This window comes from Rhagoletis pomonella, unplaced genomic scaffold (assembly GCF_013731165.1).
Source record: "Rhagoletis pomonella isolate Grant_MI unplaced genomic scaffold, Rhpom_1.0 Rhpom_scaffold_00007, whole genome shotgun sequence".
Lineage (NCBI taxonomy): Eukaryota > Metazoa > Arthropoda > Insecta > Diptera > Tephritidae > Rhagoletis > Rhagoletis pomonella.
The window spans coordinates 47169725-47182892 of NW_023458561.1; positions in this window are offsets into that span (position 1 = coordinate 47169725).

The following is a 13168-nucleotide window of genomic DNA, read 5'->3' on the forward strand; positions in this document are numbered from 1 at the left end:
CTCATTATTCATTGGACAATTTGTCCATAACTGACAGGTTTTCGTAAAAATATTTATGTTTAAAAAAACGCACAACGGGTAGAGTAGGAGTGGAGAAGGGGGAGGGGTGAATGCATTTTTTGTTGCACATGTAACTAGTTAGCACGCGGAAAGTATTGAGATATTTAAAAGTACATAATGAAATTCAATTTAATTTTTGGAATTAAAGTATTGAAAAAATGGCAATGAGGTTTTTAGGTACATAATTATTTAATAACGCATTTTTTAATGCAAAAAAAATCATATGTGTAGTAGATACATGCATACATACTTCTAAATATATATCATCAGAAACTACTGAAAATTCGCTTCAGATAATACACACTTTAAAATACATTTATGCAAGTTTTATGTACAGTACCTATGTAATAAATAAAAAAAAAACTTTTAAAGTTTCATAAATTGCATTTTATTTACATAAAATTTACAAAGAACTCAAACATTTTCAATCGGCTTCAAAAAAGGGGAGGTTATCAAATCTTCTGAGTAATTTTTCTTCTTTTATGTATGCCACCGCATAGCTTTGGACCGCGTGAACCGATTCCAATAACTCTTTTTTTTTATCGGAAAGATGGTTACCTTAAGGGTCGTCCCTTAATCTGGTTTAGATCCGATCATTAAATCATGAAAAAATTAACGGTACCCCAAAATTTTTATATGAGAACTGAAGTCGGTTTTGCTTTTTGCTTAAAAATTACTTGTTTAATAAAAAGTTCTATAAACACAAGATGCGATCAACTACAAAAGTTTACAAAATAATTTTAATATAAATAAATTAAATAATTCCATGGAATTTTTGCACTTTTATGTTAATCTCTTTCAACCTCTGGTTTCTGGTTTTCGATAGACATGGCGATTTTTCACGATTGCCAAATTTTTTAATACCTCGAATAGCGAAAAATTTAACTTGTATTTTTATTATTTAGGTTATTTTGGCGGCACGAATTCGAAGTTAGCAAATTAAATCTTCGAATGCTTGCTAAGTACATATCAGTGGTAAACTCTTTCAGGCTGTAAAGTGTAAAAAGCAACAGTAAGTGAGTATGCACTGCATATTTTTAGGACAATGTTTTCATTAGCAGTTAAAGTTTAAATAAGTCTCAGGAAATACGAAAAATTCTTATAAAATGACGCACAAGAAAAGGAAAAGAAATTTTCTTCTATCAAAATTTCTTAATAATAAGAAATATTTCTTCTGGTTTTCGTGCGAGCTGAATTCTAAGCTTTAAGATACAGTTTGTAATTGAGGTTATGAGCTTTTGGGGGGGAGTTTGAACCCCAAAACCCACCCCTTGTGTGCGCTAATGCATAGATACATAGCACAGGCATACTTAGGTGTGCCGAAATCTTTAATAACTATGTACAGTATCGGTCATATCTATAGCACGCCATTTCAAAGTGATATTGTGTGCCACTTATGTTTATTTATTTATTTTTAAGAATTTTCAATTAAAATACAGTTTTTTCTCTAACAAAACCCATATAAACCCAAGTTTAAAAACTTATAGAACCCTACAAAAAAGTGCCACAAATTTTCACCTAAATTTCAAACTTTTTTCTCGGTAGTGTTTGAATTTTTCTGAATACACAGTTTTATAGCCCAATCAATTTTAGTCTGATAATGTGCAACTTTCAAGTGGCTAAAAGTTACCGCTGATTTTTTAGAATTTTTTTCGCCAAGGATGTTGCGGTTTTCTTCCATATACAAATAAATTGAATTTATTCATTATATGGAAGCCAATGCGACAAAAAAAAATTCAAAAAAATTAATGGTAATTCGTAGCCACTTGAAATTTGCACATTATCATACTAAAATTGCAGGAGCTAAAAAACTGTGTACTCAAAACAATTCTAACACTTCCGAGAAAAAAGTTTGAAACTTAGGTGAAAATTTGTTACACCTTTTTGTAGTTTTCTACAAATTGTTGAACTTGGGTATAAATGGGGTTTGTCCGAGAATGAACTAAATTTTAATTGAAAATTCTTAAAAATAAATAAATAAACATAAGTGGCACACATTATCACTTTGAAATGGCGTGCTATAGATATGAGCGATACTGTATGTATGTGTATTTGATATTTAATAACTATTTCAAGATTTAAGATTTCAGAGAAAAAAATTATTTATCGAATTACTATATTTTTTTGATCAAAAATAAAACTTATTTTTCGAGTGTTATTTTTTCCGCTCTGAAATATTTATTGTTTTGAGAATAGTTATATTATGACCAAAGTCCAGTTTTATTACTTTCATCAACAATAACACCGGCACACGAAAACAGTGATATGTGTTTTTAACCAGATCCACCTACTGAAATGTACTTCGATCAGCTGAATACGAATCTGAAGTTCATTTGACTCGTACCCCATCGAAATTTCGAGTAAATTGCGAAAAATGCGAATTTTTTTTGATTGAAAATAAAACTCATTTCGTCTGCGCTATTTTATCTCTCAGAAATAAATAAATATTTTTGGTTTTGCAGTCGAAATTTTTTCTTAACACATATGCACATGTGTTCATATACGAGCAAATTTCACGAGTTTTTACATCTTTCAATAAAATCGGTTTTTGGTCGAAAACGGAGGCACAGTTATCTTAGAAAATGCAGTATATTCAGTTTTGTATAAAGAACAAGATTCTTGTGCGAAATTGTATTTAAATGAAAATTAGAAAAAGATATACATACATACTAAAATAAGTAAAAACAAGTAATAAAGTCTAACTTCGGGCGGAGCCGAACATTAAATACCCGGCGCAAGTATTAAATATATGAGTTTTACCTTTCCGAAAGCTACCGCTACATGGTAAGTCGGGGTGTATCAATTTTGAGTAAATTAGCGTCCTTAACTCTCTAGTAGGCCAATTTTTGTATGAGTTGAAAAATTCAGTAATGGGTCCATTTCCATATGTGGTAGTAACTTTTTCCTACAGGGGAGAAAAACCAAGACTGAAAAATTTATTCCGTCTCCAGACGGTCTCGCCTGATAATGACATAATAATTATTTGCAAAAAATACAATTACCAATATGAAAAAGTGGAACAAAGTTAATAATACTCTTGTGTACAAGTGCGCTCGGGTATAATAACAACTCGTGCTCATATACTCGTAGTTGCGTATGTAACGTATACGCCACGCAGCATAATTAAATATTGGCGTGGGCGATTTTTACACAATATTCCTTACGCACATATGTATATATTACTTTCTTCATGTACATACATATACATATAACAAGTTTAGAATGAGTGTGCCAATAAAAATTGTAAAAATCGAATTTTAATTTCTCAAATCATAGTCATCTTTTACTCAATGTAAAATTTTTTTATTTGGTGGCTCACTAGATTTAATGCACTAGATTCATTTATTTCGGCAATTAGAGCATCGTAAAATTTCAAAAATTAAAAAAATAGCTGCGACAGATATTCTGCATGCTTCTATTTTTTTAATTCGGTTTCACGCCCTTGAATCTTCACAGATATGTTGTATTTGATGCCAACTTCCATTGCTTTTAATATGAATATTATATTTGAAAACTTTCTAAAGTTACTTAAAAAAAAACACACACAATTATGATTTTTTCGAGTGACAATGAAAAAATGAATAATTTCGGTACTTTTTCGCCTAAATAAACGTTTTTGCAACTTTTTTCAGATCTCAAAAACCTGAAATTCGGCTATATCTCAAAAACTGTTCTACTCTCTTACATTTTAATTTCTTATTCGGACTCAGCGGGAAGTTTTACATATGAATGTATACAAAAATGCCAGAAAAATTTTGCATTTCTGCAAACTTATGTTATTGCCGACAAAAATGCAAGGCGGACCCGAGAGCGTTCTATGATGAAAAACTTGTAGTCCTTTTACCACGCTTAAGACAAATTATATATCGTTGGTAAGCTTTGAAATAAAGCTCCCGAAATAGGCTATTTCCAAAGAAAAAATCAAAACTGTTCAAAAAATGTTTGCAAAAAATTATAGTTTCCACCAAAAAGCACGGAAAAAGTTTTAATAGGTCAGCAATTTTGATTGTGACGCTAAGAAAAAGGCTGACATTTGCATGTTTAAACTCGTATAACTCGACAAAAAATCGCGATAAAAAAATATATATAGATATTTATGTGTTTTATGGTTACCAGTAACCATAGCAACAACGTGTTGGAGTTTAAACAAAATGCTGCCATAAAAGTTTTTCCCTGGCACACTTGACGAATTTTGCCGCATATACAAATGTACATAGTATGCTACAAATATAAGATATTGAATTTCCTTTGATAGACGCACTTTTTGAACCAAGCAAGGCTTTATTTTCCTTACCCTGCACACCCATATTATTTCCCTATACATACATACTTAAAAATTTTAATAGTCTCAAATCGGTGCAGTCGTAACCATTAAGACTTCGAAAAGGGTCGAATTTTAATCAAAGAAACCGAGAAAGCACCGCCAACAAATGAGCGCACACCAACTTCAACAAAGTTCAGTTGGAAATTCAGTTGGAAAATTTTGTGAATTATTTTTCCATTATGAACAGATTAAGTTGATTGTGAACTCCATTCCGTGGCTGAAACTCATTTGAGACCGCGAATTACGCCTTACCGATTGCGGCAAAAGACGCCAAAGGAGTACAAAATATTTAATGCACACATACACATACAAATACATACAGACAAGTAACTCGACTTGCAGTTGATGTAGAGGGGGATGATGATGATTGCAAGACAGTGTGGTGCCGCACAGTAAATGAATAAAATCAACCCAAAATTGTGGCAATAATGGGGTTTTGGAAAATTTACTTTGGCGTAAAATTTTAAAAGACTACTCGAAAGGAAAGGCATAGTTTTTGCTTAGACTTTCTAACGGTGCGACAGCAGCGCTGCTTTCTTCTTTCATTCGGGCCAGAAAACTTACAAATCAACTTACTTTATGGCCAGTCGGCTGTTGGTGTATGGCCACCTTTATTGTTGTTTGCATGTACAGCGAAAAAGCGAACATCAAAGGAGTTGCTAAGAAAGAAAGCATCGGCTAAGGAGATGGCAAGCATGCGAAGGCGAAGGACGACGACTCGACTTCAAGTGGGCATTTAGTTAATAAATTAAAGGATACTCGTGCGCAATAAATGAAAAAGCGCCGTATTTTGTGGTTTCAAGTGAATTGGAGAATGCTGGATAGTATGAGTATTATAATTACGAAGAATATTCCAAATAAAATATTTTGGTATTTTAATAAAGTGTAAAAATGTTATGTGGTGCTGTTCACTATTCGGCTGGTTCTAGCCTCGAATGAAGGAATTTGCTTCCTTTTTTTATATAAACTTATGAACAATACAGAATAGATAATAGTAAAAAGATAGCGTTGCCACGCCTACAAACCCATAAATTACTATAATTTTATTTTAAGTGCAATTATATGCAATAGTAAAATACTTAACACCATATAAATTAACATTTCAAACTTTGTAGAGAAATAAAAAAATAATTTCACAAAAAAAAAATTTTATTCATAATTTTTAGAAAACTTCCATGCATTAAATTCTAGTAATAATGTGTGTTGGGTTTTTATTGTTTATTATTTTCTTCCATACGTTGATTGTTATGGCTTTTTTGGTACCAGGATTTTTTTGTATTCTATTGACGAACTGATTCAAAAAACTCCAAGCTGAAAAGAGTGCTTTGTAAATGGAGATACTGCGAAACGGAATCTTTCCGCAGTAATATATAGATTTTGGTGAAAAAAAAACTTTTTTTTGCTGTATAACACTTTTTATGGATTCCAAAATTTTATACTGCGGTTTTTTTCTAAAATATTGCCTTTATACTTTTTTTTTATCTAAATTCTTTAATGTCCAGAAGTAGTATAAATTTGTCAGCTAACAGCGAATTGTTCGTGGAAACACGTCATAAGAATGCGTAAGGAAAAAATTTTATGGCAGCATTTTGTTCAAACTCCACGACGTTGTTGCTATGATTACTGGTAACCAATGTGTAAAGGAATTTTTTGAAAATTTCAGCCATTTTTCTTAGCGTCACAAGTTCTCTTTAACTTCTTATCTCTGGTCACACTTATGACAGATAATAAAAACTTAGAGCTTTTTGCGTGCTTTTGGGTAGAAACTATAATTTTTTGAAATTTTTTTTTTTGCCAAAAATTTGCAATAAACAAAATTTATTGCATTTTTTAAATATTGTACCATATTTGGTTTTTGTTCACAAACAGTTTATTTTGATAGCTTATTTTCTAAGCTTTCCAACGATATATAATTTGTTTTCGGCGTGGCAAAAGGACTACAAGTTTTTCATCATAGAACGCTCTCGGATCCGCCTTGCATTTTTGTCGGCACTAACACAAGTTTAGAGAAATGAAAAAAGTTTCCGACATTTTTGTATGCATTCTTATGTAAAATTACCCGCTGAATCCGAATAAGAAATTAAAATGTAAGAGAGTAGAACAGTTTTTGGGATATAGCCGTATTTCTGGGTTTTGAGATTTGAAAAAAGTGCATTCACTTCACTGCAATTTTCTTTGGATGCAGTTTGCCAACCGCAAAATTTGGTATTTATTTAACACGGTATGAAATAAAAAGGGCCTTGAAAAGAGGCTGCACTTAGATCTACGTTAGATGCGTGCTTATATCAGGATTTTTAAAGACTTCAAGAGGTCGAAAAATTTTAAAAAATTTATAAAAAATCGAATGTCGAAGAAGATGCAACTTACAGCCTTTTTGACAACCCAGAAGACTCCTTCAATATTTGTAATTAAGTATTGAATAAATATGTTTTCATTTTTCCATGTCAAATGGCATTAATTAAAAATTTCAATGAAGCGTTGAGTATTCAATACGGATGTGCTGTTGAAACGCCCCCGGATATGGCAACTGCGACCGAAGGCCGATTTTCACTTGCTGCAGCAAAATCGAAGCCTTAAAAAATAGCTTAACAAACGTATTTACATACATACAAACATACATATGTACATATATTTATTTGTAAGCAAATATACTGTTTATATTTGTATTAATGAGGATACACTTTTAAATCACAGACAAATAAATCACCATAACGCCAGTCAGCCGACTGCGCTTAAATCCATTGCTGTCAACCAACCAAAGAAACCAAACGACCACAAGGAAAAAGTAGATGCGGCACAAAGAAATTTAAATTATAACAAAAAAAAAAACAAAATACTCATATCCCAAAAATCAAATCAGCCGGCAATCAGATGCTGCTTACCACACCACGTAACAGCTAGCAGTAGCTGGTAGCTAGGGACAACGGAGGCCGGGGCGTTTCGCCACAGTCGGATCCAAAATGATGTATTGCTTTTTTAACGCTGCTGATAGTGTCTGATCTGCAGGAAATTAACCGAACGAAACAACGGCAACCACAAATAAATAAATTAATACAGATGCATATGCACATATCTACATATTTACATATGTATGTACATACTAGGGATGTTAATTTTTTCGCTTTTTACGATCCCGGGATGTTGTTATCACAATCCCGGGATCTCGGGATTTAGATATTCATTACTTTTCAAAAACTGAGTTTGACACCTACTTTTTTATTTAATCGGGCGTTTTTATTTTTTCTCTCTGACGTCAGGATTTATTTTAAAGGATTTTGTAATTTCAAAGATATGATTAATTCCAAAAATTATTCAAAAAATTCAATGCAATGTAGAATAAAAATATGGGTACCAAATGAAAGAGGAGATATCTTTAGAATTTAAGTTAGAAGAACGAAATTCCAGGATGTTATCGAGTTTTTATAAGTCTACCATATAATTTTTCCAAAAACAGATATTGCGAAATTTCAAGGATAGAATTTAAAAAGGACTTTTTAAATACTTACCCGTACCTATGCATCAAAAAATTAATTTGATTCCAATACTTCTTGTCTAAGCACATTTCACTGAAGTTTTTCAATCATTTTTGAATTACTGACGTCAGGTGAAAAACTAAAAACCAAATTTTACTATATTTGGCCCACGATTTCGCGAATATATTGATTTTTGTTATTTGTATAATGAGCTAGACATTTATAAAAAAATATTGATTAGTAAATAAAAAATATTAATTAGTAAATAAAGAAAGGAAATATAGCCAATACAGGTCATGAAAAGGAGTTTCTATTATTACCATCAGTGCAAATTACAAATCCCGAAAGTCTCGGTATTATTTGCCAAGAATCCCCAGATTTTCGGTACCTAAATAAGGCCGGGATCCCGGTATCCTGGGATTAACGTTCCTAGTCCATACATACTTACATATAGATTTGTATAATCTGCAGAGAATATGATACCTTTGCATTTGTACATCCATACATATGTATATGCAAATGTGTGTACGTCCATAAGTGCATATGTAAATTCAGTTAGTGTGGGCAACATTAATAAAGTAGCATCATTAAGCGGCGCTGCATAAATGTTGTATGGTTGGTTGGTTGCTCGCATGGTGGACTACACGCCGTCCACTGGAGACATTGCCCTTTGTCTGTATGTAAGTGCATGTGTATCTTTTGACAACATGTGGTCTAAATATGTTGAATTTTTTTATTTATTATAAATTGATTTTCATAATAATTTCAACTACAGGACATTGATGTTCGAGAATTTGGTGGGTCCTTATTTAAATTCTTTATACCAAAAGAGACGCAACAGCCAAGGAAGTGGAAGTTATTATAAATGGATGACAAGGGAGTGGCGTGGGAAAAACAGTGTAAGGTATTATAGATATGTAAGTATGTATGTATGTTAAATAAACTATAAGAGACTAAATAGTTCTATGTACTAAGAATTACTATAAAACTCTGTCGATTTAACCGCGACTTCGCTATCAGGTACGAAATACATATGGACATATTTATAAGCTCGTATGCAAACAATAAGTTTGCCAATTCTGTAACTTCAATCTATGAAATATCAGTGGTTAGTACAGAAGCCTTGGCTAGACATGCATATGCATTAAATTTATTCAAACATTTCAATTGCACGCGTGAAATTTCAAAAAAGTTTTTGATTCCTTTTCGTTCACTTCAAAATAAAACCACAATGTGCCTTAAGTCTGAACTAGAGATGGACGCGGGACTAAATATTCAATCCCGATCCCGCCCATCCCGAAATTTAATTTTTAAGTGCCGCGCCCGCTTATCCCGACGTTTTTCCCAATTGTTCGTTTTTGTCTCATAAAACATAAAAAGTGTTTATTTCATACAACGTTTTTAAGAAGGTTTTCTGAGTTTGCAGAGGTTGCGGGTTTAACGGGAGTGTTGGAAAGAATTTTGGTCCCGTCCCGCTCTGAGAAGAGTTCACTCGGAGGCCACAAAGGCACATTGCGATGCCCAGGGGAGTTTCCCCATGCCTATCCCTACATGTCTTTAAACCATTTCGATTCTCTGGCGAATCCCAATAGTCCTAGCAGTGCAACTTTCCCTTAGGTATCCAGGCTCTCGAAGAAATGGTCCCCAAGAAACTTGAGGCGTTTTCTTCTGAGCGCTGGATACTCAAAAAGGAAGTGCTGGATGGAGTCTACCTCCTCCTTATCTCTACACCTCCAACAGAAATCGTTAAGCGGTGCTTCGAACCTGGCGGCCTTATGGCCAATGGTCCAGTGTCATGTTAGTATTCCTGTAAGAAGCTTAACGTTTGGCTTTGACAGCCTTAATAAACTCCTCGATCTTCGTTCGTCGACCTGCTGTTCATGGCTGCCTTGGTCACTCTCTCGACTTCCGAAAACAGAAATCGCAGGGGAGGTTTCACGATCTGGATCGCATCCTCAAGCCCCATTTCAGATCACTTTCTAGCACATTCGTCCGCTTCCTCATTTCCTGGGACACCGTTGTGCCCTGGATCCCAGTAAAGGTTGCTTATGTGTTGCTGCGGAGCTTGTAGGGATCTTCGGCATTTCTTACTGGCATTCCGACTGTCAACGACAAAGGCAAGTTTAGATGGAGCTAGGTCGATCATGCTCACCAGCCTTGCCGCCAGGTCGATTGCATATATCTCAGCCTGAAAAACACTGCAGTGATGCGGGTCCTGAGAGAAGACTCCAGATTCTGTTCCGACATCCATTTTGGAGCCGTCCGTGAAAATGGGTATTTCGTCATCGCTAAGAGCAATACTAAGTTCCCAGTCACTTCCGTCTGGAAAATGGACATCGAAACTCCGTTTCCGTCAGTTTCCCTTGACAGCTAATGTACTCCTCCCCCACTCTCTCGAGGATTGTGGCGTGACCCGTGCAAGTTTTTCGCCGCCTGTTAGACACCCTGAGTCGTGGAGCGCTTTTAGCTGAGCTACTTTTAACGTACACGTGTGTAAAAGGCTAACTCAAATTTCAAAATTTGTGTTGCGTGACATTTCGATTTGACGTTTGTGCTTAATTGACATTTTGGCGCGACTATGAATTCAAATTTTATTCAATAAACTTTTGTAAATTGGACAAAAATGCAACTTTGACAAATCACGCACGCAATTTGAATTCGGTTTATCAAATGTGAAAAACTTGCGTGCGTGTGTAGAAAAACTCACGCCGGTAATATTAGGTTAAATTGGTATAACAGAAACAAAGCAGACCAGACATACGGGGTTTCTAAATATTTCGACTGCAGTGCCCATTGCTTGTCATGAAGTGAATACGCATTATGAAGTTCAACCAGATTGCACAATAAATACGGCTTTTCTAAATAACTCGACTAGAGTCGAAATAGTTTTTTATTTGTTACCAAAATCATCAGAAAAAGTTACCAAGCTCAATTACCAAACTTATTTCATATGGAGAATTATTCATACATACGTATGTATAACCGATAACCGATACCTCAAGGAGGTAAGATATCCGCGTAGTAAATGGAGTTTTTATCGGACTTTGTTTGAATGGATTACACGCAGCCAGACTCGCCGTAGCCTGGAGCGGCCACTGTAGAAGCTGCATGGATTAGGACAAAGAGTAACACCTTCTCTTTAGCAAAACATACAGCAAAAGCTTTTGGCAGTTATTTCTTCGATGATCTGGATGACCTCAAAGTAATGGATGTTTAGAGCTTATGCACTTTCTTGCTAAGCACCAAGTCGTTTATAGGGAAATGTGGATAAATGTAAACTTCATATGGCATTCCAATGGACCCTGAGTCTAAAGTCTAAGTGAGTCTCACATAGGAATGCCGTCTAGCTTGACCTAAGCTAAAAGCGATACAATCTACGATCGGATGCAGCAATCTATTCCTTTCTCTGTAAGCGGCTCATGTATGGATTAAAGGCGCCTCCAATATCTATGAGTAAGGCCAGAGCGATCGCTCAATCGTGCGAACCACATCGTGAAGGAAGTCTCCGTTCACTTCCCTTTAAGGAAGGCATGTTGCGAATACGATAAATAGGACGTCCTGTCTCTGATATGTAGATCTAAGCGCCTCTCAAACGTCTTCAGTACGAAAGCCATTAGGCTTATTAATCAGAAATCATTAGGCATTGACGTGACTAAGTTTTAGCGCTTAAAGAGTAACTATTACTTTAATATTCCTCCAGCTTAGTGGAGCATGATTAGGTATTATGCACCCTTTAACAAAATCGGAATAATCACTTCCGAAGCTTACAAAAGCATGTTGGATAGTATTTCGACTATACCCGTTGATGTGCAGGAGGAAACCTGAAAAAATAAATTTGTTGACCTAATTGAGCCTCTTAGCCAGAAATCTGAAAAGTTTTAAAATTGACTAATTTCTTTTAGTGACCACCCTGTGCTACATACCTACCAGTTCATACCAATTAATGTTTAAAAGACAACAGACAGCGACAACTCATTTCGAATGCATGTCATTTCCGCGTAATTTGGGCATCATTGCCCGCGCTACGCAACTCAATGGACCAAAATCAAAACAATTCACGCATTTTAAAACCAAAAACATGCGCTTTCACGCATTTAAATGTAACGGGGGCAAAAAAATATATTACATCGGTCCAATTAACGACACAGCCACTTAAAGTCAAATTTACGACGATAGGGAATTAGCAGCTAAAGCAGGGGCAACAATAACAATAAAACACAGAGGAGCAAGAGGATTCCTACAACACATAGGTACACACAAATGCAGTGCAACCATATTAAAAACAAAAAACAAAAAAAAAAACGAAATATTTTCACTGTCGAATATCGAACGTTCGATTTGTATGTTAATGTCTACTTTGTGTTCTCCACTGTCCAATAGATACGGTGACCATTCGAACCGATTTTGGCCAGACAGTACCGATTTTGAGAAAATGGTGCCGCTGAATATTTTTCAAAATCGGGACGTATAAGTGTCGCGAATTTTCATATTTATACCGATTAGGTCCCGATTCTCATTGTTTTCTTTATTAATTTAATAAGAGTCTCTGTACTCTGACAACAAAAATAAAAACTTTCGTACAAACGTGGCAACACTTTCGTTATCACAAAGAGCATAGAATATAAGGGAGCCATAAAGAAAGCCAACATCCTTATTTCCTATGTTTTATTCTGTCTAACTGGTACTCTCTGCAGTCTGTCGTTCTTGTCAAATATATATATTTTTTTTTTTAATGAAACGATTCAAACTTTAATTTAGTGAAATTTTAAAAATGTATACTAATTCCCTCAAAAAATTCATAAGCTGTAAATGCAGCCGCAAAAATATAAATAAGGAAGCGACCTTTGGTTGTTCCCCTTTTAATTATTTAATGTTTATTTTTTGTTCATGAACGTGTTTTTCGTTAATTAACAAAGGCCATGTAAGTCATAATTTCAAACTTTGTACAAAAATTAGCAAAATTCGACAAAGTTGCATCAAAATTTTGAGCCTTTCAATTAGATTTCTTAGAAACATTCTGAGTAGGAAGTTTTATAACCTATTCAATTCAAAGTTCAAATTTTAAGTAGTTAGGACTTATAGTTGAAGGAGTTGCTCATTTTCTCCATATAAAAAAATTTATCAACATGTGTGGAAGATGTGCGAACAAAAAATTTGCAAAAAATCGAACTTGAACTTTATTACACTAAAACTTCGTGAGCTACAAAACTGCATACTCAAAACAATTCTAAAAAAATCTGATAAAAATGTTTAAAATTTTGATCAATATTTGTTAAAATTCCTCGAATTTTAATTATTTGTTAAAATTCGT